Source organism: Eptesicus fuscus, chromosome 3, assembly GCF_027574615.1.
Source record: "Eptesicus fuscus isolate TK198812 chromosome 3, DD_ASM_mEF_20220401, whole genome shotgun sequence".
NCBI classification, from domain to species: Eukaryota; Metazoa; Chordata; class Mammalia; order Chiroptera; family Vespertilionidae; genus Eptesicus; species Eptesicus fuscus.
The window spans coordinates 939,751-961,885 of NC_072475.1; the positions used below are offsets into that span (position 1 = coordinate 939,751).

A 22,135-nucleotide genomic window follows, 5' to 3' on the forward strand; every position below is an offset into this window, starting at 1 on the left:
AACATAATCCCCCGTAAAGGCGGTGAGGCCGGGGTAAGCCTGGAGGATCCCGAGGGCGGGTCACGGGAAACGACCGCGCCCCGACCTGCTTTTGGGTTCCTGCGCCCAAGTTCTAACGCTCACGCGTCTCCATGGTTCAAACGGGCGTCACCGTAATCCAAAGAAGTGACTCAGGTTCTTTTTCCCACGAGCCACATCCAGCACGGCGGTTCCCAGTGTGTTCGCACGTGTCCGACCCCGCGCCCACGCCTTCCCGGGAATCCGCCGGCGCCCGCCCCGCAGTGTGCTCACCTGCCCCGGCGACAGCGGCTCCCGGCCCCGTGTGCCCCGGGAGCACTGTGGCATTTAGGTCCGGACGGCGGCCGGGCGGGGGAGTCTTCAGCACCGGGCCCCCGGGACGGCCATGGCGGCCTCATCGGCGTCTACCAGGTCCCGCCAACACCTGGAGAGGACAGGACGGGAGAGAGACGGTCAGCGCCCGGGCGGCGGCACTCCATCGCCGCGCCAGCTCCCGTCTCGGCCGACACCCACCCCCTGACCCACAGCGCTCCCCGAGCACAGGAATGAAGGCCATGCACAATCAGATAAGCACACAAGCACACGCATGTTCACACGGACGGCGGTGAGCAGCCCTAGGACAGAGTGATTGTGTCACTGAGCCTCTTCCTGTTCGTCAGCCGGGTGGGGTGGGGGGGGGCGTCCGGCCCCCGGGCCGCGCGGGGCCTGGGAAAGCATGTGGCCTGGCCCTGCCCAGGCCCTGGGGGGAGTTCCCTGACCCTCGGACCACGGAGCAGGCGCGTGTTTAAGTGGATAATGTCGTGCGGCCGCGATGCTGTTACAAACATCACAGGGCCCTGGGCCCCAAAGGTCCCCACCCCGGACTAAGGGATCGGATGACAGAGACCCGTCACGATGGACGGATGTCCGCGTCCCCTCCTCACCGGCACACGGTCTCGACAGATAGACGCGGGAGGAGGGGTCCGGGTAGTTCTAAAGCGGAGCTGTGCTGGCAGCCGACGGTGACAACGCCGCCAGGCCGTGAAGCAGGCTCCCCCGTGGGCGCGTCCTCACGCCGCCCGACGCCAACCCAGGGGAAGCCAGGGCGCAGGTGCCCAGCGCGAACTCCGGTGAGACAGCCAGGCGGTCCCTGAACCCAGAAGCAGCTTTAACGGTTCTTTTTAAAAATGTGTATTTGTTATTGATTTCAGAGAGGGAGGCAGAGAGAGAGACAGAAACATCCATGATGAGAGGGAATCACTGACCGGCTGCCTCCCGCACGCCCCCCACTGGGGATCGAGCCCACAACCCGGGCCTGTGCCCTGACGGGGAATCCAACCGGGACCTCCGGGTTCATAGGTCAACGCTCAGCCACGGAGCCACGCCGGCCGGGCTAATGGTCCTTTCCTTACAGCCTGCCTCGGAGGAGAGACTGCAAACTCGGGGAGAGACGGAGATGCGGGGTCCCTCGGAGGGGGCTGCACCCGGCGCCTGCCACCAGCCAGGCCTCTGGGGCCCGAGACGCCAGGCGCTTGGCGCAGGGACGGGAGAGCGGCCTGCCCTGCGGAGGCGGCAGAGGCAGGAAGTGAGCGCGTCCGCGGAGGACAGGACAATGAGCGCGGACGTCCTTTCTCGTCTCGGAAACGTGCTATTTAACGGTGACGTGGGTGACTCACGCGTGCAGGGAGGAGCGTGACTTCTCAGCACACCCATGATTACCCCAAAATACGCGCCTTCCCACGACGCCCCACTGCTGCCCGCCCGCTCCCGCTCCCGCCCCCGGGGCTCGCCGCACGCTGCTCTCCGCAGATTTTCCAAATTCCGAACCAGCTCGGGGCCGACACGGACGCTGTGGTGCCGGCGGCCAGCGACCCGCATGGCGGCTCTCCCAGGACACGGCACGGCCGGCCTCCCCCCTGCACAGCGGAGGCTGGTACTGCACTTTCATCCTCACCGAGGACGTGTCATCGATGAGAGAGAGAGAGAGAGAGAGAGAGAGAGAGAGAGAGAGAGACCTGCTGCCTCCCGCACACGCCCCAACTAGGGACCGACCCCCCAGCCAGGGAAGTGACCTGGCCGGGACTCGAACCCGCCACCTCTTGCTGTAGAGGACAACGCTCCAACCGGCTGAGCCACCTTCCACCGGCTCCTGGCTCCGGGTGAAAAGGCCGTTTTTACACTAAAAACGGGAGTGAAGCTCTCCCCACCCCTTCCTCCAACCCCGGAGAACGCTCCCCGAGGAGGGGCCGCGTGGGCGCCGTCTGTGCCGCTCGCAGGAGAACTGATCTGGTGTAATTTTTTCTGATTTTGGTGGGAACGCTTCTCCCCGGGACCTGGCCGAGGCGCTGACCCCCGGCGCCCTCTGACCGGCCGGCAGGCTGCTCTGTGCCGGCGGTGACTCCTGCCTGGGGACTCTGTCCCGGCAACTGGAAAGCCACCAGGACCCGGGGCCGCTCCCGGGGCCACCGGGAGTCCCATCTCGGCGGGAGGCAGCCAGGCCGCTCAGGGTCAGCCCACGCCTCGGCCTCTGCACAGGGTCAGCCAAACCACAGCGTCACTGGCCTCAGGCCACCCTCCACCCACGGGCATCACACGGTCCCCAACCACGGACATCACACAGTCCCCACACCACGGGCATCACACGGTCCCCACACCACGGGCATCACACGGTCCCCACACCACGGGGCATCACACGGTCCCCACACCACGGGCATCACACGGTCCCCACGTCACGGGCATCACACGGTCCCCACACCACGGGCATCACGGTCCTCACGCCACGGGCATCATGGTCCTCACGCCACGGGCATCACACGGTCCCCACGTCACGGGGCATCACGGTCCCCACACCACGGGCATCACACAGTCCCCAACCACGGGCATCACACGGTCCCCACACCACGGGCATCACACGGTCCCCACACCACGGGCATCACACACCCCACACCACGGGCATCACACACCCCACACCACGGGCATCACACACTCCCCACACCACGGGCATCACACGGTCCCCACACCACGGGGCATCACACGGTCCCCACGTCACGGGCATCACACGGTCCCCACACCACGGGCATCACGGTCCCCACACCACGGGCATCACGGTCCCCACACCACGGGCATCACACGGTCCCCACACCACGGGCATCACACGGTCCCCACACCACGGGCATCACACGGTCCCCACGTCACGGGCATCACACGGTCCCCACGCCACGGGCATCACGGTCCTCACGCCACAGGCATCACGGTCCCCACACCACGGGCATCACACGGTCCCCACGTCACGGGGCATCACGGTCCCCACACCACGGGCATCATGGTCCTCACGCCACGGGCATCACACGGTCCCCACACCACGGGCATCACACACTCCCCACACCACGGGCATCACACGGTCCCCACGTCACGGGCATCACACGGTCCCCACACCACGGGCATCACACGGTCCCCACACCACGGGCATCACGGTCCCCACACCACGGGCATCACACGGTCCCCACACCACGGGCATCACACGGTCCCCACACCACGGGCATCACACGGTCCCCACACCACGGGCATCACACTCCCCACACCACGGGCATCACACGGTCCCCACACCACGGGCATCACACGGTCCCCACACCACGGGCATCACACGGTCCCCACACCACGGGCATCACACGGTCCCCACACCACGGGCATCACACACTCCCCACGCCACGGGCATCACACGGTCCCCACACCACGGGCATCACACGGTCCCCACACCACGGGCATCACACGGTCCCCACACCACGGGCATCACACGGTCCCCACACCACGGGCATCACACGGTCCCCACGTCACGGGCATCACACACTCCCCACACCACGGGCATCACACGGTCCCCACGCCACGGGCATCACACGGTCCCCACACCACGGGCATCACGGTCCCCACACCACGGGGCATCCGATGAGAGCCGGGGCAGGACTCTCAGCCAGCAGCGCGGTCCCTGCTCGGCAAATGCTCACAGGTGAGTGTGTGGCCAGAGGTGGCCTGTGTGTCCTGGAAATTTCGTGTTTGTACACCACGCGGAGCGCGCTGGGGAAGAGCCACGGTCCTGGCGGCTCCTTAAAACCGACACCAGCCCGGCCGGCGTGGCTGTGGCTGAGCGTCCACGTAGGAACCAGGAGGTCACGGTAGATTCCTGGTCAGGGCACAGGCCCGGTTGCAGGTTCGATCCCCAGTGGGGGGCCTGCAGGAGGCAGCCGATCCATGATTCTCTCTCATCACTGATGCTTCTCTCTCTCTCTCTCCCTCTCCTTCCTCTCTGAAATCAATAAAAATATAGTTAAAAAAGAGGAAGAAACGGGCCCAGCCCCCTGAGCTGTGACTGTGCTGTGATGGGAGGAAGGGGTCCCCGGACCTGCTGGGACCAGGGGGCGCTGGTGGGGCGGCTGGAAGACGGGTCTGCCCACGGGGCTGGGCTCGCACACGGCCACGCGGTGAACTCACAGCCAGGCCGCCGGCTTGCAGCTTGTGGAGATGACCCCTGACCCCGGTGAGACGGACGCTGCCTGACGAGTGTCTGTGTCACTGACTGAGACCCACCCCCACGTCCGCCTCTGCAGGGGGCATGGAGCCGCTTCCCACAGGCCAGTGTGGCCGGAGGTGGGGGACTCCCCAGACCAACTCCCAGGCTGCAGGGCCCAGGAACACAGGCAGACGGACGGATGGATGGACGGATGGTCTGGGGCACTGGGAGTGTTTACATGGCTCAGAAATTAAGGTGAAAACTCCTCAGTCGTGTCTTTGCTTTTCTTTAACCCTCACTTAATCCAGCAAAAGGCTGGGGGTGACTTAGACAGACCCATCCTCGGAACTGGAATGAAGCGAACCCTCCGGAAGGAGAAAAGGCGCCCACAGGTGAGGGCACGGGAAGAGGGAAGCGGGACGAGGGGCGGGAAGACGCTCACCCTCAAACGCAGGAGCCGGCGGTCCCCAGGGAGCCCTGTGCGGGGGCTGGAGCGGGACAGCGTGGCCGTGGCCGTGGCCGTGGCCGCTGCAGCCTCAGGCCCTGCAGAGCCATGTGCTGGGGAGGAGCCCTCCCGGGAGCCGGGCTGGGGTGGGGGAGGGTCGGAGTGGGGGGCCGGGCAGGCTCTGGCTCAGGGCCCAGCACAGCTACCTGGCCTGGGGCCCAGCGGCAGCCACGCCCCCTCTGACAGCATCTGACACGGCAGGTCACCCGCAGGCAGGCAGCGTGGCTGTCAGATCAAGACTGCGGTGCGGCAAGGACTCGAGCAGAGACAGGGCCCTGTCCTCCCAGCTGAGGGCCCCCCGTCCTCCCAGCTGAGGTTTCCCCCCCCCCGTCCTCCCAGCTGAGGGCCCCCCGTCCTCCAGGTAAGGGCCCCCCCGTCCTCCCAGCTGAGGGCCCCCCCGTCCTCCCAGCTGAGGGTCCCCCCCCCGTCCTCCCAGCTGAGGGCCCCCTGTCCTCCCAGCTGAGGGCCCCCCGTCCTCCCAGCTGAGGTTCCCCCCCCCGTCCTCCCAGCTGAGGGCCCCCCTGTCCTCCCAGCTGAGGGCCCCTCCGTCCTCCAGGTAAGGGCCCCCAGTCCTCCCAGCTGAGGGTCCCCCTGTCCCCCCAGGTGAGGGCCCCTCCGTCCTCCCAGCTGAGGGCCCCCCGTCCTCCAGGTAAGGGCCCCTCCGTCCTCCCAGCTGAGGGCCCCCCCCATCCTCCCAGCTGAGGGCCCCTCCGTCCTCCCAGCTGAGGGCCCCCCCATCCTCCCAGCTGAGGGCCCCTCCGTCCTCCCAGCTGAGGGCCCCTCCGTCCTCCCAGCTGAGGGCCCCCCCTGTCCTCCCAGCTGAGGGCCCCCCTGTCCTCCCAGCTGAGGGCCCCCCGTCCTCCCAGCTGAGGGCCCCCCGTCCTCCCAGCTGAGGTCCCTGTCCTCCCAGCTGAGGGCCCCCCCCGTCCTCCCAGCTGAGGGTCCCCCTGTCCCCCCAGGTGAGGGCCCCTCCGTCCTCCCAGGTGAGTCCCCCCTGTCCCCCCAGGTGAGGGCCCCCCCCGCCGTCCTCCCAGCTGAGGGCCTGGCCCGCGGGCTCGGGCAGGACGGGGTCTCAGGGGAGACCACCCTCAGATGGAGGAGCCACGACGAAGGCTCCACACTCCTCCTCCGCGAGCGCGAGGCGTGGAGGACAGGGTGGGGCAGCCCCGATTCAGGGCAGACACAGACCGCCCAGCCACCAGCCCTCCGCGTCCCCACGTCCTGCCCGCCCCCCGCCCGCAGCGACGGCCTTCCCAGTGTCACCCAGACCAGCGGAGCGGGAACAGAGAGGCGGCAGCCGGAGGACCGGGCTCCCAGCTCCCAGCGGCCTCTCTACCCAAGTGACCCCTTTACCCGCGCAGCCCGGCAGCACCGGTCCGGCAGGTTCCGCGGGGAGTGCCGTGGAGCGTTTGGAAGGGAAGTAACGCGGAGCCGGGCGCACGGAGACCCAGACCCGCGGCCAGTACAGCCACACGCTCAGCGGCTCCCTGGGCCTCCGTGCTCACGGCCTCGGAACTGCCCTTGGCCGCTGGCCGCAGCCCAGGCACACCACCCGCCACACCGCGCCGGTCCCAGGGCGTGTGGCAACGGCACTAACCCCCCGCCGCCCAGCCGGGCCCTCCCAGGCTCCACGGGTCCCCCGCTCGCTGAATGGCTTCAGCAGCTTTTCTAGAGCGACCTCGAGTCCCCGATTTCTCAACACCTTCCGCAGCACGAACCCCGAGCACCAGAGAGCCCCCCACCTTCCAAGAGTGACTGTGACGGGCCAGCTCTGGCGGCTCCTGACTTCTCCACATGGAGCCCCAGTCCGTCAGACAAGCAGGCCCAGGTCACGGGGAGCAGGGACATCGACCCCCAGCGAGAGGGCAGCCGAGGCCGGTGACCCTAATGCGAGCTCCGTCCCGTCCCCAGGCCCCGAAGACACAGGCCGGGCAGAGGGGGAGCGGGCGGGCGGGCCGCTCAGCCGTCTCCACTGGGGAGCTCGGCTGTGACTCGCCCGCCTCCCCCCCACCCCCGCCCCCCCCCGCCTCCCCTGCCTCCCCCCCCCCCCCCTGCCCGCCTGCCCCGCCTGCCCACCTCGGGATCCGCCTGGAGACCAGGTGGACACGGGAGCCTCGTGCTAAAGCCCCCCCCACCCAGTACAGCCCAGAGGAGGGCGCCGTGCGCGAGGGACCCTCGGACTCACAGCCGCTGCCGCCAGGACCTCCCCCGGGGCCGCCCGAGACCCACGCGGGAGCCACAGCCCCGTCTCCCCACGGTCTCCGCCCCACAGCCTGCTGGTCCGTCACCTGCTGTCCCCGCAGAGCCAGGGGGGACCCCCAGCCAAGCACAGCCCGGAGGCCACGGGCCCTGCATCCTCGCCGGGCGGTTAGGCTCCCAGGCCCGAGCCGCCGTCCACGCGGAGCGGGAGCAGCCTGGGTGAGGCCGGAGCCGCAGGGGCCGGTGTGGCAGCCACGCCCGCCACGAGGCCACGAGGCGGGACACACACGGCCTGCAGCTGAGGAGACGCCACGGGGCTGGGCGCCGGACCCGAGCCCGAAGGTCCGTCCAGCATCGCGGCCCCGGGACCCGCGGCTCCTCCCTGGCGGCTCCTGGCACCGGTGCGGGCGGAAGGCGTGTGTGAGACGCGGGACTCTGGGGGACATCACTCTCTCACGTGATGTCTCCCTCTCCCTCTCCCTCTCTCTGAAATCAATAAAATGTAGAAATAAACAAACAAACCGCGGCCATCTTTCTGGCTGGATGACAACTGGCGCCCATCGGCCCGGACAGCGAGTCGGGGAGGGCGCCCCGGCGTGAGGACGGACTCCGTCCAGCAGGAGAGGACCACCCAGCGCGGCCCCTCCCGGGCCAGGGTCAGCGGAGGGCAGCCGGCCTCTTCGACAGAAGCCGCCCGGAGCCCGGGTTCCGCGCAGAGACCGGGACACGGGCCGCGAGGCAACCTGTCCCTCGTGCGGCAGCAACGCGCTCAGAAGGCTTGGCGCTCGCGTCACGTCGCCTCCGGGAGACCACACGTGAGCCCGCGGGCACTGCGCCCGCTCAGAGCTCACAGGACCTCCTGCCCGCTCGGGCGTGCCCCCACGTCTGCTCACAGGTCCCCCTGCCCCTCAGGCGTGCCCCCACGTCTGCTCACAGGTCCCCCTGTCCGCACGGGTGTGCCCCGGGTCTGCTCACAGGTCCCCCTGTCCCTCAGGCGTGCCCCCGGGTCTGCTCACAGGTCCCCCTGTCCCTCAGGCGTGCCCCCGGGTCTGCTCACAGGTCCCCCTGCCCGCGCGGGCGTGCCCCCAGGCCTACGGACACCCCATTCAGCAAATCGCTCGCCACTTAACCAACGCACACGTCACACACGAGCTAGCGTGCACATAGCTATGCACACTTCACGTTCTGGGTGGGTTTGCAATGTGCCTCGCTTATCTGAACCGCACGGGAATACACAGACGTTTAAACACACAGATCGAAAGCCATGGACGTCTGAAGGCTCCTGCCCACGCCCTCAGCCACCAGATTGCGCATCGAGCCACACAGAGCCCGCTGTGGGGTGCAGAGTCCGCTGTGGGGGGCAGAACCCGCTGTGGGGCACAGAGACGGCTGTGGGGCAGAGCCCGCTGTGGGGTGCAGAGTCCGCTGTGGGGGGCAGAACCCGCTGTGGGGCACAGAGACGGCTGTGGGGCACAGAGATGGCTGTGGGGCAGAGCCCGCTGTGGGGCACAGAGACGGCTGTGGGCACAGAGACAGCTGTGGGGCACAGAGACGGCTGTGGGGCAGAGCCCGCTGGAAACTAAGGGGGTGAGGAAAGACTCCGACACAACCCTGCGGCCCTGCCCCGCCTCCTCCCGAGACCTGCCCCTTCCACCCCGGCCCCCAAGAGAGGGCTATGGGGGGAGGGGGGCTACGAGGTGCCAGAGAACTGCCAGCAGCAGAAAGGGGGCATGACAATGGGAGGGAGGGGGCGGGGGAGGGGAGGGGAGGGAAGGCTATCCCAGAACACGGGGCCCTCCGTAACACGGGCAAAAAGAAAACTACCCCAAAACTGGTGGCTGGCTGTGCTGTGAGCCCACGTACCCACCAGTTCCTCCGACCCCGAACGGCATCTCAACTGTCCCCACCCCCAGTCTTGCTACACGGCCGCCGCATAGCACCCCAAAGCTGAGTCCTCAGAGAGCAACACAGCACCCACCGCTCAGGCGACCCCACCGCTCAGGGGACCCCACCGCTCAGGGAACCCCACTGCTTAGGAGCCGGGGCTGGGCTGGACCTGGGGGCCGGGCTCTCTGGGGCCTCTGACCAGGGTCTGCTGGAGGCTGGGGACAGGCCACCACGAGCAGAAGACGAGCCGGGAGCAGGAGGACTGGTTGGTGCGACCCCCGCCCCCCGCCCCCAGTACCAGGGTTGGCAGGAGGCCCCGAGCCAGCAGGGTGGACCTCAGACCCCAGCACAGGGGCCCGGAGACCCCGTCAGGAAGCACGGAGGGAGGAGCCCCCCGCGAGCAGGAGCCTCACAACAGCTTCTCCCAACCGGACGCCAGCCCTGCGGGGGGAAGGAGGGCTCCTCTCCCGGGAGAAGCGGCTCCTTGGCCTGCTCCAGCCCAGAGCTGCTCCCCCCTCCCCTGGACGCAGCACCTCATCCCCCGCCACCCCCCCACGCCTCCCTCCATCTGCAGGTTCTGCCAGCCCTCCCCCAGCTCGGACCTTTCTCTCTAAGGAATCGGCTCCCTTCCTCCCACCCCTCACCTAAACCTCCCCCTCCCCCTCCCCCTCCCCCTCTCGGTCTGCACAGCTCGCAGTGGGCACACCTGGTTTGTTTTGACATATTTTTACTGATTTCAGGGAGGGAGAGGGAGAGAGAGACATCAATGAGGAGAGAGAATCATGGATCAGCTGCCTCCTGCACACCCCACACCGGGGATCGAGCCCACAACCCGGGCCTGTGCCCTGACCAGGAATCGAACCCTGACCTCCTGGGTCACAGGTCGACACTCAACCACTGAGCCACCCGGCCGGGCCAAGTGGGACGCTCCTTTTAGGGTCTCGGGCCCCGCACGGGGACTCCTCCCAGGGGAGCACGGCACGTCCCTGTGGCCGGAGCCTCTCCGTCTGCAGACCGGTGACCTCCCCTGGGCGTGTGCGGGACCCAGGGAGGCAGCGCAGGCGGAAACGCTCCTGGGTGTTCGTTGCAGCTTCACGCGTGTGAATTCCTTTCCCTCCGTCTTCTCCTTCCCCTCTCCTCCGTTCCAGATCCCCGAAGCGTCTTCTCCATCGATCCTGTCCCTTCTGACCGGGTCTCCTCGCCTCTGACCCCACGGCCGGCATCCCTCTGCTGCCCAACCTCTCCAGGCACACGCCTGCCAGCCAGGCTACCGCACCTGCGCACGCACACAGCGCCTTCGAGATGCCGCCCGGCCATCCCGCCCGGCTGGCTGACGCGTCAGCCCCTGTGGGCCCAGCAGAGGCCCCAGGGAGCCGGGAGCATCTTCCTGAAGAACCCGTGTCACTCGGCGTTCCGGGGGTTCAGGGAGAGCGGGAAGCTGGGACGCGGTGATGCCGGAATAAAAGTTAACGAGTTCTTTTCTAGGATGAAGTACCCACATCCCCCTAAGATGGCACGTGGGAGGTCAGAAGTGACTTCTCTGTTTATGACAGTTGTATTGGGAAGCTCTGGAAACCTCTCTCTTCCACGGTCTTCCTCACCACTTTGCCCTCTGAGTGCCATCGTCGCTTACCTGAGAACCTGTCTCAACCCATCTTCTCTCCGGGAGGCTCCCGAGTTCCAGGAGAGAAGGGACCCTGGCTTTTTGTTTTTAGATCCAACAGGAGGTGGATGGGTGTGGGGGTGGGTGGATGGATGGATGGATGGATGGATGGATGGGTGGGTGGGTGGATGGATGGATGGATGGATGGATGTATGGATGGATGGGTGGATGGATGGATGGATGGATGGATGGATGGATGGATAGGTAAGGATGGGTGGGTGGGTGGGTGGATGGATGGATGGATGGATGGATGGGTGGATGGATGGATGGGTGGATGGATGGATGGATGGATGTATGGATGGATGGATAGGTAAGGATGGGTGGGTGGGTAGATGGATGGATGGATGGATGGGTGGATGAATGGATGGATGGATGGATGGATGGATGGATGGATGGATGGATGTATGGATGGATGGATGGATGTATGGATGGGTGGATGAATGGAGGGGTGGATGATGGATGGGTGGATGGATGGGGATGGATGGATGGATGGATGGATGAATGGATGGATGGATGGATGGATGGATGGATGGATGGGGATGGATGGATGGGTGGGTGGGTGGGTGGATGAATGGATGGATGGATGGATGGGTGGGTGGATGGATGGATGAATATGGATGGATGGATGGATGGATGTGGATGGGTGGATGGATGGATGGATGTATGGATGGATGGATAGGTAAGGATGGGTGGGTGGGTAGGTGGATGGATGGATGGATGGATGGATGTGGGGGTGGGTGGATGGATGGATGGATGGATGGATGGATGGATGTGGATGGATGGATGGATGGATGGGGATGGATGGATGGGTGGATGAATGGATGGTGGAGGGATGGGTGGATGGATGGATGGATGGATGGATGGATGTATGGATGGATGGATAGAAGGATGGGTGGGTGGGTGGATGGATGGATGGATGGATGGGTGGATGGATGGATGGAAGGATGGATGGGTGGGTGGATGGATGGATGAAAGAATGGACGGACGGACGGATGGGTGGATGGATGGATGGATGGGTGGATGGATGGATGGATAGGTAAGGATGGGTGGGTGGGTGGATGGATGGATGGGTGGATGGATGGATGGGTGGATGAATAGGTGAGAATGGGTGGGTGGATGGATGGATGGATGGATGGGTGGGTGGATGGGTGGGTGGATGGATGGGTGGGTGGATGGGTGGGTGGATGAATAGGTGGGGACAGGTGGGTGGATGGGTAATTTAAGGAATTGCCTCAGGTGACTGAAGGGGCTAAGAAGTTCATGTTCTGCGGGGAACTGGCTGGATACCCTCTGCCCCCAGGCGAGAGCGGAGCTGCGTCTGGAGTCCCAGACGGCGGGAGGTGAGTCCCCTCCTCCCGGGAGGCCTGCCTCTCCTCGAGGCTCAGGGTGGAGGAGGCCCAGCCACACCACAGGCCAGTCTGCGTCCTCCTGCCTCCGACTGACACCCTGACCCCGCTAACGCGCCTCTCACTGCCCCGCCTGAATGCGCGTTTCACAGCTGGGCAGCGGGCCCACGCACCACCGCACACGCCCTGACGCTCTCTCCCGGCACGGCGCCAACATCGCCCGAAGGGACGGAGCGACAGCGTCCCCACGGGACCCCCAGCAGCGCGCCCGCAGGTGCCTGGTGCGAGCAGCCCCCGGGCCGCCGGGTTGAGCTCAGGAAGGAGGCTGACGTGGGGGGTCCCGGGAGACACAGGGGTCACGGAGGACAGCGGCCGGCGTCCTCGATGTCACCCTTGCAGGTATTTCTAGGCCAGCGATGGCCCTGGTCGCCCAGGTCAGCGGGCGCTGTGGCTCTCACTCCCACGTGGACCACAGCACAGCCGGCCGGCGTGGCTCAGGGGTTGGGCATCGACCAGGAGGTCACAGTTTGATTCCGGGTCAGGGCACAGGCCTGAGTTGCAGGGTTAATCCCCCGCCCCCCCACTCCCGGAAGGGGACATAGAGAAGGCAGCCAATCAATGATTCTCTCATCACTGATGTTTCTCCCTCTCCCTCTCCCTTCCTCTCTGCAATCAATAATAAAACAGAAAACAGTACAAAACGTATCTGCCGACTGTAACACACAAACACACCAGCCCCCTCCCAGGAACCCCCCCCCCCCCCGCACACGCGCACGGGGGAGTCCTGGGCACTTCAGCGTCCCTGAGGCAACGCGTCTGCCCCGCCTTGGATCTGAACCACCACCCTCTCCCGGCCCGGCCCAGAGCCCAGGCTTCCAGCGCACAGCGGGCGGCGGCGGGGGCGGCAGAGGGGGGAGGGGGCGCGAGCCCTCGACTCCCGACTCCCGTGCAGCTGGGCTGAAAGCTCCACTGTCCGCCTCCCCCCCTGCTCCTGCTGAGCGTCACGCCGGGCGGAGAGGCCCCCGCGAGCTGGGGCGACACGTTAACCTGGAACCACAGCCCTTCCCGCCCCTCAGGAGCCCATTCCTGAACCCCGCCCCCCCCCAGGAGAGGAAGCAGGCGGAGGAGTGGGCTCGGGGCGACTTCTGCTTCACGGAGGGGGGAGCGTGAATTATTCCGCGCTGAACCAAAGGACGTGTGCATGTGTGTACACACACACAGTCACCCACACGCGCACACACGTGCACACACACGCACGGGCGGGGTGCGTATTCCTCCCTGAGCAAGGGTCATCGCTAGCTTGGGCAGGTCACTTCCCTTCTCTGTGGTTCCAGACTCTCCCCCCGTGAAACCAGCGCCTTGTGAATGAAGGAAGGGTCCCCACACCACTGGGCTTCCCGGGAGCGGGCGGGTGGGCACGGGCACAGGGGCAAGGGTGCAGGCGGCACGGGCGCGGGGGCACGGGCGCAGGGGGCACGCAGGGTAAGGGCGCGGCGGCTGCGTGGGAGGGTTTGTTTTGCCGGGTTCTCCATTCAAAGCGGATCCGAGAGGGGGAAGGGCTGGTCCGGCGCCAGGACGGAAATAACCGCTGCCGGCCGCCGCCTCGCTCACCGGCCGGGCGTGGGGCAGCGCCGCCGGGGTGCCGGCTCCGCCACCTGTCCCTGGCTTCTCGGCTCCGACCCCCCCGCCCGGGAGCAGGCCGCCATCTGTGCCGGCTCCGCCCGGCTCCGCCCGGTTCCCAGGACGGTCGGTAAGGTCTCAGCCGGGGGTGGCTCCGTGGACAGGGCGTCGCCTGCGGACCGAGGGTCCCGGGTTCGATTCCTGCGGCCCCACCTGCCTGGGCTGCGGGCTGATCCCCAGTGGGGGGCGTGCAGAGGCAGCCGATCAGAGATCCTCTCTCATCACTGAGGTTTCTCTCTCCCCCTCCCCTCCCCTCGGAGACAGTAAAAGGCGTTTATTTTTTCAGGGTGAGTGCGAGGCCCGGGGCCCGGCACCCACAGTGCGCTCGGCGCCGGGAGGAATGAAGGAGATGCTTCCGGCCGAGACGGGCGGGCGAAGGCGAGACGGGACGCAGGTTTGGGACGGATTCCACGGCCGAGTTCGTGCTCTTCCCGGGAGGAGCGTGAGCAGGTCGGCCTCGGTGAGCCGCTGAGCGAACACGCCGTCACCGGGGCGGTCCCTCTCCACGGGGGGGCCTAGCGGGGGTCACGGGCAACGACGTTCCCACAGGATCCGCAGCCGGAGGAGCGCGCCCGTCCCAGGCACACGCCGCCCGTCCAGGCACACGCCGCCCGTCCCAGGCACACGCCGCCCGTCCCGGCGGCGTCAGGCCGGGCCCGTCAGCCTCGCGGCCCGCGGGCTGCACGCGGCCACCACGAGTACTTTTATAACAGCCAACGTAACGGCACGGAAGAACCGTTCTAACAAAACTCTCGTAACTTAATTTTTACAACATCCTGTTGTACGTAATTATTAATAACGAACTACACGCTCGCTAATGACTGGTTACCATAACGTGTGGCATTCCTCTCCCTCACGCGCCTCACGCGCAGGCGCACCCGTCTCCCCACGAATACCAGCAGAGAACGTTCTAGCAGCCGATGCCACGGCATTGGTCTTGGACTGACCTGTTGGCGTGCGCAACAGGGAATATTTCGCTTTCAGAGAGCAAGAAGAATGGGTTTATTTGTGTTACGCTTACTCATTTGTGCAGTTATTCAGGGTCTGGTAGGTAAGCTAATGTTAAAAGAAAAAACATTAACTTTTATTTAAGGGTGCTCGTGTTTTATGTGCACGATGACTCGTTTGTTTCAGCCCTTTGCATTCAGCGTCTCTATCGGAATAAACCCACGTTTCCATGACGACGGGAGCTGTTGTTTGTTGCGGCCCACGCACTCCCACCTTGTTTATCTGGCTCCTGTGAGCCTTTGAGTGTGACACGCTTGCTTTAGGCTGTTTATGTGGGTGGCTGTTTTTTAACTTTAATTGTCACCCCTGGATTGGGGAGTGATTCCTTATTCATTTATTTTTAAAATATTTTTATTGATCTCAGAGAGGAAGGGAGAGGGAGAGAGAGAGAAACATCCATGATGAGAATCATGGACCGGCCGCCTCCTGCACGCCCCCCACTGGGGATGGAGCCCACAACCCGGGCCTGTGCCCTGACCGGGAATCGAACCGTGACCTCCTGGTTCATAGGTCGACGCTCAACCACGGAGCCCCGCGGCCGGGCTACGCTATTAACTTAGAAATAGATGCTTTTCATCCTGATGGTCACGGAGGACGTCCCCACACCGAGTCTCCGTTTTCAGACAGTAAAATGGGGAAATAAAACTCCAAAAACAGTTCCTGTGCACAGATCCCCCCCCCCCCCCAGGATGAGAAGACACTCCGCAGGGTGGGCCCTCGCACTGTCCAGGCGGATTAACTAGGAAGAAACAAACCCGCCTCCTCGTCAGGGACGGAGGGTCCCTTCCGCGCTGGTGGAGGCTGGAGAGCCTTCGTGACCAGCTCTGCTTGAAGGCGCACCCCTCGCACACCCTCCCCCGGATCGAGGGCCCGGCACCCCTCGCACACCCTCCCCCGGATCGAGGGCCCGGCACCCCTCGCACACCCTCCCCCGGATCCAGGGCCCGGCACCCCTCGCACACCCTCCCCGGATCCAGGGCCCGGCACCCTTCACACACCCTCCCCCGGATCCAGGGCCCGGCACCCCTCGCACACCCTCCCCCAGATCCAGGGCCCGGCACCCCTCACACACCCTCCCCCGGATCCAGGGCCCAGCTCGTCTAACACAGAGGACAGCACCCGGCCGCGTGGCTCAGGGGCTGGGCATCGGCCTAAGAACCAGGAGGTCAGGGTTCGATTCCCGGTCAGGGCCCAGGCCCAGGTTGTGGGCTCGATCCCCAGTGTGGGGCGTGCAGGAGGCAGCCGATCACAGATTCTCTCTCATCACTGATGTCTCTCTCTCTCCATCTCCCTTCCTGTCTGAAACCAATAAAAAGATACTGTGTTGTGTGTTTTTTTAAGAAAATAGAGGAAAGCCCTGACCGGTTTGGCTCAGTGGCTAGAGCGTCGGCCTGTGGACTGAAGGGTCCCGGGTTCGATTCCGGTCAAGGGCATGTACCTTGGTTGTAGGCACATCCCCAGTGGGGGGTGTGCAGGAGGCAGCAGATGGGTGTTTCTCTCTCATCGATGTTTCTAACTCTCTATCCCTCTCCCTTCCTCTCTGTAAAAAATCAATAAAAAATTTTTTTAAAAAAAAAAGAAAGAAAATAGAGGATATACATGAAGGTTTGATGCTAAGTGAAATAAGCCCGTCAGAAAAGGGCAACTATTGCCCTAGCCGGTGTTGCTCAGTGGATAGAGCGTCGGCCTGCAGACCGAAGGGTCCCGGGTTCAGTTCCGGTCAAGGGCATGTACTTGGTTGCAGGCTCCTCCCCGGCCCGGGCCCTGGTCAGGGCGCGTGCAGGAGGCAGCCAATCAGTGTGTTTCTCTCACATCGGTGTTTCTCTGTCTCTCCCTCTCTCCCACTCTCCCTAAAATCAATGGGAAAACATCCTCGGGGGAGGATTACAAAGAAAAGAAAAGAAAAGGAAAAGAAAAGAAAAGAAAAGAAAAGAAAAGAAAAGAAAAGGGCAATTAGTGCAGGGTCCACAGGGAACAGGCCGCGGAAGGAGATCAGGGGTGGGTGCCGGGCCCCAGGGGGGAGGGGCGGGCGGGCGAGCAGTCTCCTGGGCACAGCGTTTCGGTTTGGGAAGATGAAACATTTCTGGAAACGGACGGTGGAGATGGCTGCAACACGACGTCAACGGACTTAGTGCGACCGGAAAGCGCGCGGCACAAGGTCAGGTTTACGCTGTGCGTGTTGTCCCGAGCTCACAGTCACACCCCACGGCAGGGGCGTCAAAACCCGACAGGACCCGGACACACGACAGACCGTCTCCCCGTCACGGCACCGGCCAGGGGCACGGGTCTCGCTCCCACACCCACTCACTCCCGTGAGGATGACCCGTCCCCGGTCACAGCGGGCTCCGCCTCGGGCAGCGAAGACGCGGGCCGGCGTGGCACACACTTCTCTCTTCCTGCTCATCCTCCCCCGCGGACATTTTTTCCATTGATTTTTTTTTTTAAGAGAAAGTGGAAGGGAGGGGGGCGGGGAGAGAGAGCAAGAGAGGGGGAGGTGAAACATGGACGTGAGAGAGACGTCGATTGGTCGTCTCCCGCACGAGCCCCAACGAGGGATCGCACCAGCCCAGGCTGACCAGGCATCGAACCCGAAACCCTTAGGTGCTCAGGTGGGCGCGGTAACCACTGAGCCACCGGCCAGGGCTGCCCAAACTGCCTCATCACGGAAGCTGACTCCGTGGAATCCCTTCCGACAGCCTTGCTCGCGGGACAGCGTGCGTCCTGGGGTCACCGCTGTGGGAGGTCACCCCACCAATGCGCTCCTTCTCTGACCGCAGAGCCGTCTCCCGCAGGAGAAAGAGCCAAGGACTGGGTGTGTCCTTAACCGGCAGCCCCAGCACCAAGGCCGCCCCCCCCCCACGGCCCGTCTCCTCACCGGGACCCGCCCGCCGCCGGACGGCACAGCCCGGACCCTGAGAACGGCCCGACTCACCCCGCGTCGCGGCTCGCAGCCTCGGACTCACCGCGAGGGCGGCTCACGGATCACGCCAGGCCCTGCCCCGGGTTCCCGTGTGATCGCTGACGGACAGTGGTCTGTAACAGCCCCCGCCGCCCCGGACCCCCCCGGACAAGCCGGGGTCCACGGGACTCAGGGAAGGGAACGAGCGTGTTCCTCGCGATGGTGAACGCGTGGAGGCGGCGGGAGCGGGGGAGACGCAGGCTGTGCAGGCGACTTCGTGCAGCAACAAGTTAGACTTGGCATCCGCTGCGCGATCTCACCGCAGTCTCCCCACTAATTAGGAACATCAGCCGCGAACCAGACTCCCCACACGGCTGCTGCCCTGCTGTTCTTAGCACGGGGCGTCCGCACACCTTTACGGAACGGCGGCGAGCTGCCCAGGAAGGCTGTGCCGCCCGGCCGGTGGCTCAGGGGCTGAGCGTCGGCCTAGGAACCAGGAGGTCAGGGTTCGATTCCCGGTCAGGGCACAGGCCCGGGTTGCAGGCTCCGTCCCCAGTGGGGGGCGTGCAGGAGGCAGCCGTAAATGGTTCTCTCTCATCACTGATGTTTCCCTCTCTCTCCTCCCTTCCTCTCTCTCTAAAAATCAATGGGAAAATACGCCGGGGTGAAGATTAACAAACCAAACAAAAGAGGAGTTTGCAATATGCCACTCAGAGTCTCAGAAAGACCTGGATCCGCCTCTGGGAACCGGTCAAAGCCACGCCTTCCCCACGCCTTCCCCACGCCTGGTCCGACGGGGGAAAGAGCCGGTGTCCCAGGCGCACACCTGGCCGGCGGCGCGCCCACGCCGCCCCCGAGCGATGCCCTGCGACCGGCCCAGGCTCCGCGGAGCGAACAGCAGGCCCGGCCGCAGGTCCTGTTAGGGCTTGTGCGCCGCCTGCCGTGCCGGTCTGACGGGTGACGGGAGTCTGTCAGCTCCTGTGGGAACTTGGCACCGGGGAGCCCCTGAGGGCTGCCACTCATCTCCGGTGGAATCTGAGCAGATCAGGAGCTGGGCCTGAGCGACGCCAGCCCGAGTGCCAGCCGGGACAGCTGCCGTGGCCTCACCGCCCCGGCCCGTCACCAGCCATCGGGCCGGGGCTCCGCCGGAGGCTTCGCAGCCACCGAATCGGGTGGGGTCCTGCCCACTTCTGTGGGTCCTAAGCCACGTGGAGGCCACCTCGGTCAGTGGCCCTCGGTTCCCCCTCGGAGGGGAGGGGCAGGAGGGACCCAGGGCAGTTTCTTGCTCATTCACCTTTACTTCCTGCAAATTCACATCGAGTCTGCGTTCAGCCGGAGTGGGAGGTGTGTCTGTTTTTAATCCCCCAATTAGTTCACTGCCCCCTTGAGAACAGGGTTAGCCCACCCGGCGGGGCTCAGGGGCTGAGCATCGACCTATGAGCCAGGAGGCCACAGTTCGACTCCCGGTCGGGGCACAGGCCCGGGTTGCGGGCTCGATCCCCAGTGTGGAGCCGAAATCAACAAAAATATATAGCGGTGGCTAACGCACCGAAGGTGACCAGGTTCATTCCGGTCAAGGGCACGCACCTCAGTTGCTGGGTCAAACCCCAGCCCGGGTCAGGCTCACGTGGGAGGCAACCAATCGATGCGTCTCTCTCACTTCAATGTCTCTGCCCTCCCCCCGCCCCCCGCGTCCACTTGCTCTTGAAAAAAAGTCAACGGAAAAAATATCCTCGGGGGAAGATTAACAACAACAAAAACCTGGTTCAAGTTCTTCTCTTCTCTACACGCTCGCATCCTGCCGCGACAGCTGTGGAACACGGACATGAACACGGACACGGACATGGACACAGACACGGACATGAACACAGACATGAACGGGGACATGAACACGGACATGAACGCGGACATGGATGCAGACATGAACATGGACATGAACACGGACTGGACGGGGACATGAACACAGGTATGAACACGGACATGAACAGGGACATGAACACGGACATGAACGCGGACATGGATGCAGACATGAATGGGGACATGAACACAGGTATGAACACGGACATGAACACGGACATGGACGGGGACGCGGACATGAACACAGACATGAACGGGGACATGAACACAGGTATGAACACAGACATGAACAGGGACATGAACATGGACATGAACACGGACATGGACGGGGACATGAACACGGACATGAACACGGACATGGACGGGGACATGAACACAGGTATGAACACGGACATGAACACGGACATGGACGGGGACATGAACATGGACATGAACAGGGACATGAACACGGACATGAACACGGACTGGACGGGGACATGAACACAGGTATGAACAGGGACATGAACACGGACATGAACGCGGACATGGATGCAGACATGAACGGGGACATGAACACGGACATGGATGCAGACATGAACACGGACATGAACACGGACATGGACGGGGACATGAACACGGACATCAATGTGGACATGAACGCGGACCTGGGACTGAGAAGCATAGAAAGGGGTGCCGGCGGGAACCCCACTCGGGGTGCCAGGAGAAAGCCTGCCAGACGGAGGCTTCTGGGCTCGGAGTGAAAACATCATCGTCCACGGACAACCGAGGCCACGCGTCCCCCCCCCCCCCGCCTGCTGTCCTGCGAGGCGGCCTCTCGGGGCCTCTGGACCCAAACCTTCGGTCAGACAGCAGCCCGGCCTCGCCACCCCGGGCTTCAGCGGGGTCGACAGCGGGTGGAACAAAGCCCTTCTGAAAACACACTCTGGGAGGACGTGGCTTAGAAGCCGAGGCAAAGGACAGAGAGTCCCGTGGGCCTCTCCCCACGTTCCTCCTGTGCCCCCTCCCACGCCCCGGGACGGCCGGCCCCGTGGTGACAGCACAGTGTCTCCCGTGACAGCGAGAAACAGCTCGCTCTCCCGCGTCCTCGTCCTCGGTCCACGGCCCGGGTCCCGTGTCCCGGGTCCCGTGTCCCAGCCCCAGGGTGAGCGGAAGGGACAGGGGAGGGGACGGAGGAGGGGCCTGGAGGGCGGAGAGCAGGAGGAGGAGGAGGAGAGGAGGGAAGGGGGAGCGCCAGCACCCCGCAGCCCGCCTGCGCGGTGTGTGTGAGAAGGGGGTGGGAGGCGGTTTTGGATGATCCCCCGCCTGCACCCGGGTCCGGACCAGTTCAGTTCAGCCAAACTGCCCGCCTCACAGGTGCTGGCGCCGGACGGGCCGGGCTAGGTCCCCTCCGTGTGCGGCCAGGCCTCTTTCATCACGGCGGGGGGGGCGGGGGTGAGAGAGGGGGGCGGCGCGGGGGGAGAAGGGGGTGACATTTACGAAACGTACAAACGTTAAAGGCTTTGCTTCCCCAGGAGGCAGCCCTGAGGCTCACGGGCATCGCCTCACGAGACGCTGCTTTTCGGGACCATCATCCACACGGTTTCCAAAACCTAAGCCTGGAGCCGAGAGCCGAGAACGTCGCTGGTTATTGTTAGAGCGGCTCACGGTGACAGCCACACCGACGGGGGGGGGGACAGGAGGAGGAGGAGGAGGGGGCAGGGGGCAGGAGGAGGAGGGGGCAGGGGCAGGAGGAGGGGACAGGAGGGAGGGGGCAGGGCAGGAGGAGGGGGCAGGAGGGAGGGGGCAGGGGCAGGAGGAGGGGATGCAGGGGCAGGAGGAGGGTACAGGAGGGAGGGGGCAGGAGGAGAGTACAGGAGGGAGGGGGCAGGGCAGGAGGAGACAGGAGAGAGAGGAACCCTCTGGTCCCCCTCACAGCGGGAGGGAGCCGGAGCCGAGCTAGGTATAGCTGAGCCTCGGGGCGCCCTCCATCCCCCAGCTTCCTGGGAACTGCCTGCCCATGGCCTTGGCGATCTTATCAGCACCCCATTGCAGGGAAAGTTCCCATTTCAAACTTGGGTCTCACGTGACGGCCCCTCCAACATCCCCTCACCCGGACGAGGATGTGCCCCGAGACCCGGGGCCGGCGTTCGTGCTGAACAGGCCAACTCTCCCCGAAACCGTCACAAAAGGTCAGTCCATTGACCCCAAAACGACCATGTGACCCGCGGGATGGGGGTGTCAGAGCCCAGCAGGCCGATGGGGGAGCAGCTGGGTGACCGGTCCTGGAGGCCGGGGTGAGGGACACAGCAGGGCAGACGGACAGCTGGACGGGACCCCACAGCTCCCATCAGGGAGACTCGCATGTCAAAGCAAGACGGCGACTGACACTCTAGCCCACGGCCTCATGGGAAACGGGGTGTGTGTGCACACTCAGAGCTGGGGGAGAAATCGGGGCGGACTCCCGGGAAACGGGGTGTGTGCACACTCAGAGCTGGGGGAGAAATCGGGGCGGACTCCCGGGAAACGGGGGGTGTGTGCACACTCAGAGCTGGGGGAGAAATCGGGGCGGACTCACGGGAATCGGGGGTGTGCACACTCAGAGCTGGGGGAG

At 64.8% G+C, this 22,135-nt stretch overlaps 1 protein-coding gene across 1 annotated transcript in view; it reads right to left on the reverse strand.

The window, feature by feature from the left end:
* The window catches only part of TIAM1 (TIAM Rac1 associated GEF 1), a 112,174-nt gene that overhangs the window by 74,300 nt on the left and 15,739 nt on the right, over positions 1–22,135 (reverse strand). Inside the window, exon 2 of the mRNA XM_054713322.1 lies at positions 292–442. The gene's annotated coding sequence lies outside the window, so the exon portion shown is untranslated. The remainder of the gene's footprint in view (positions 1–291; positions 443–22,135) is intronic.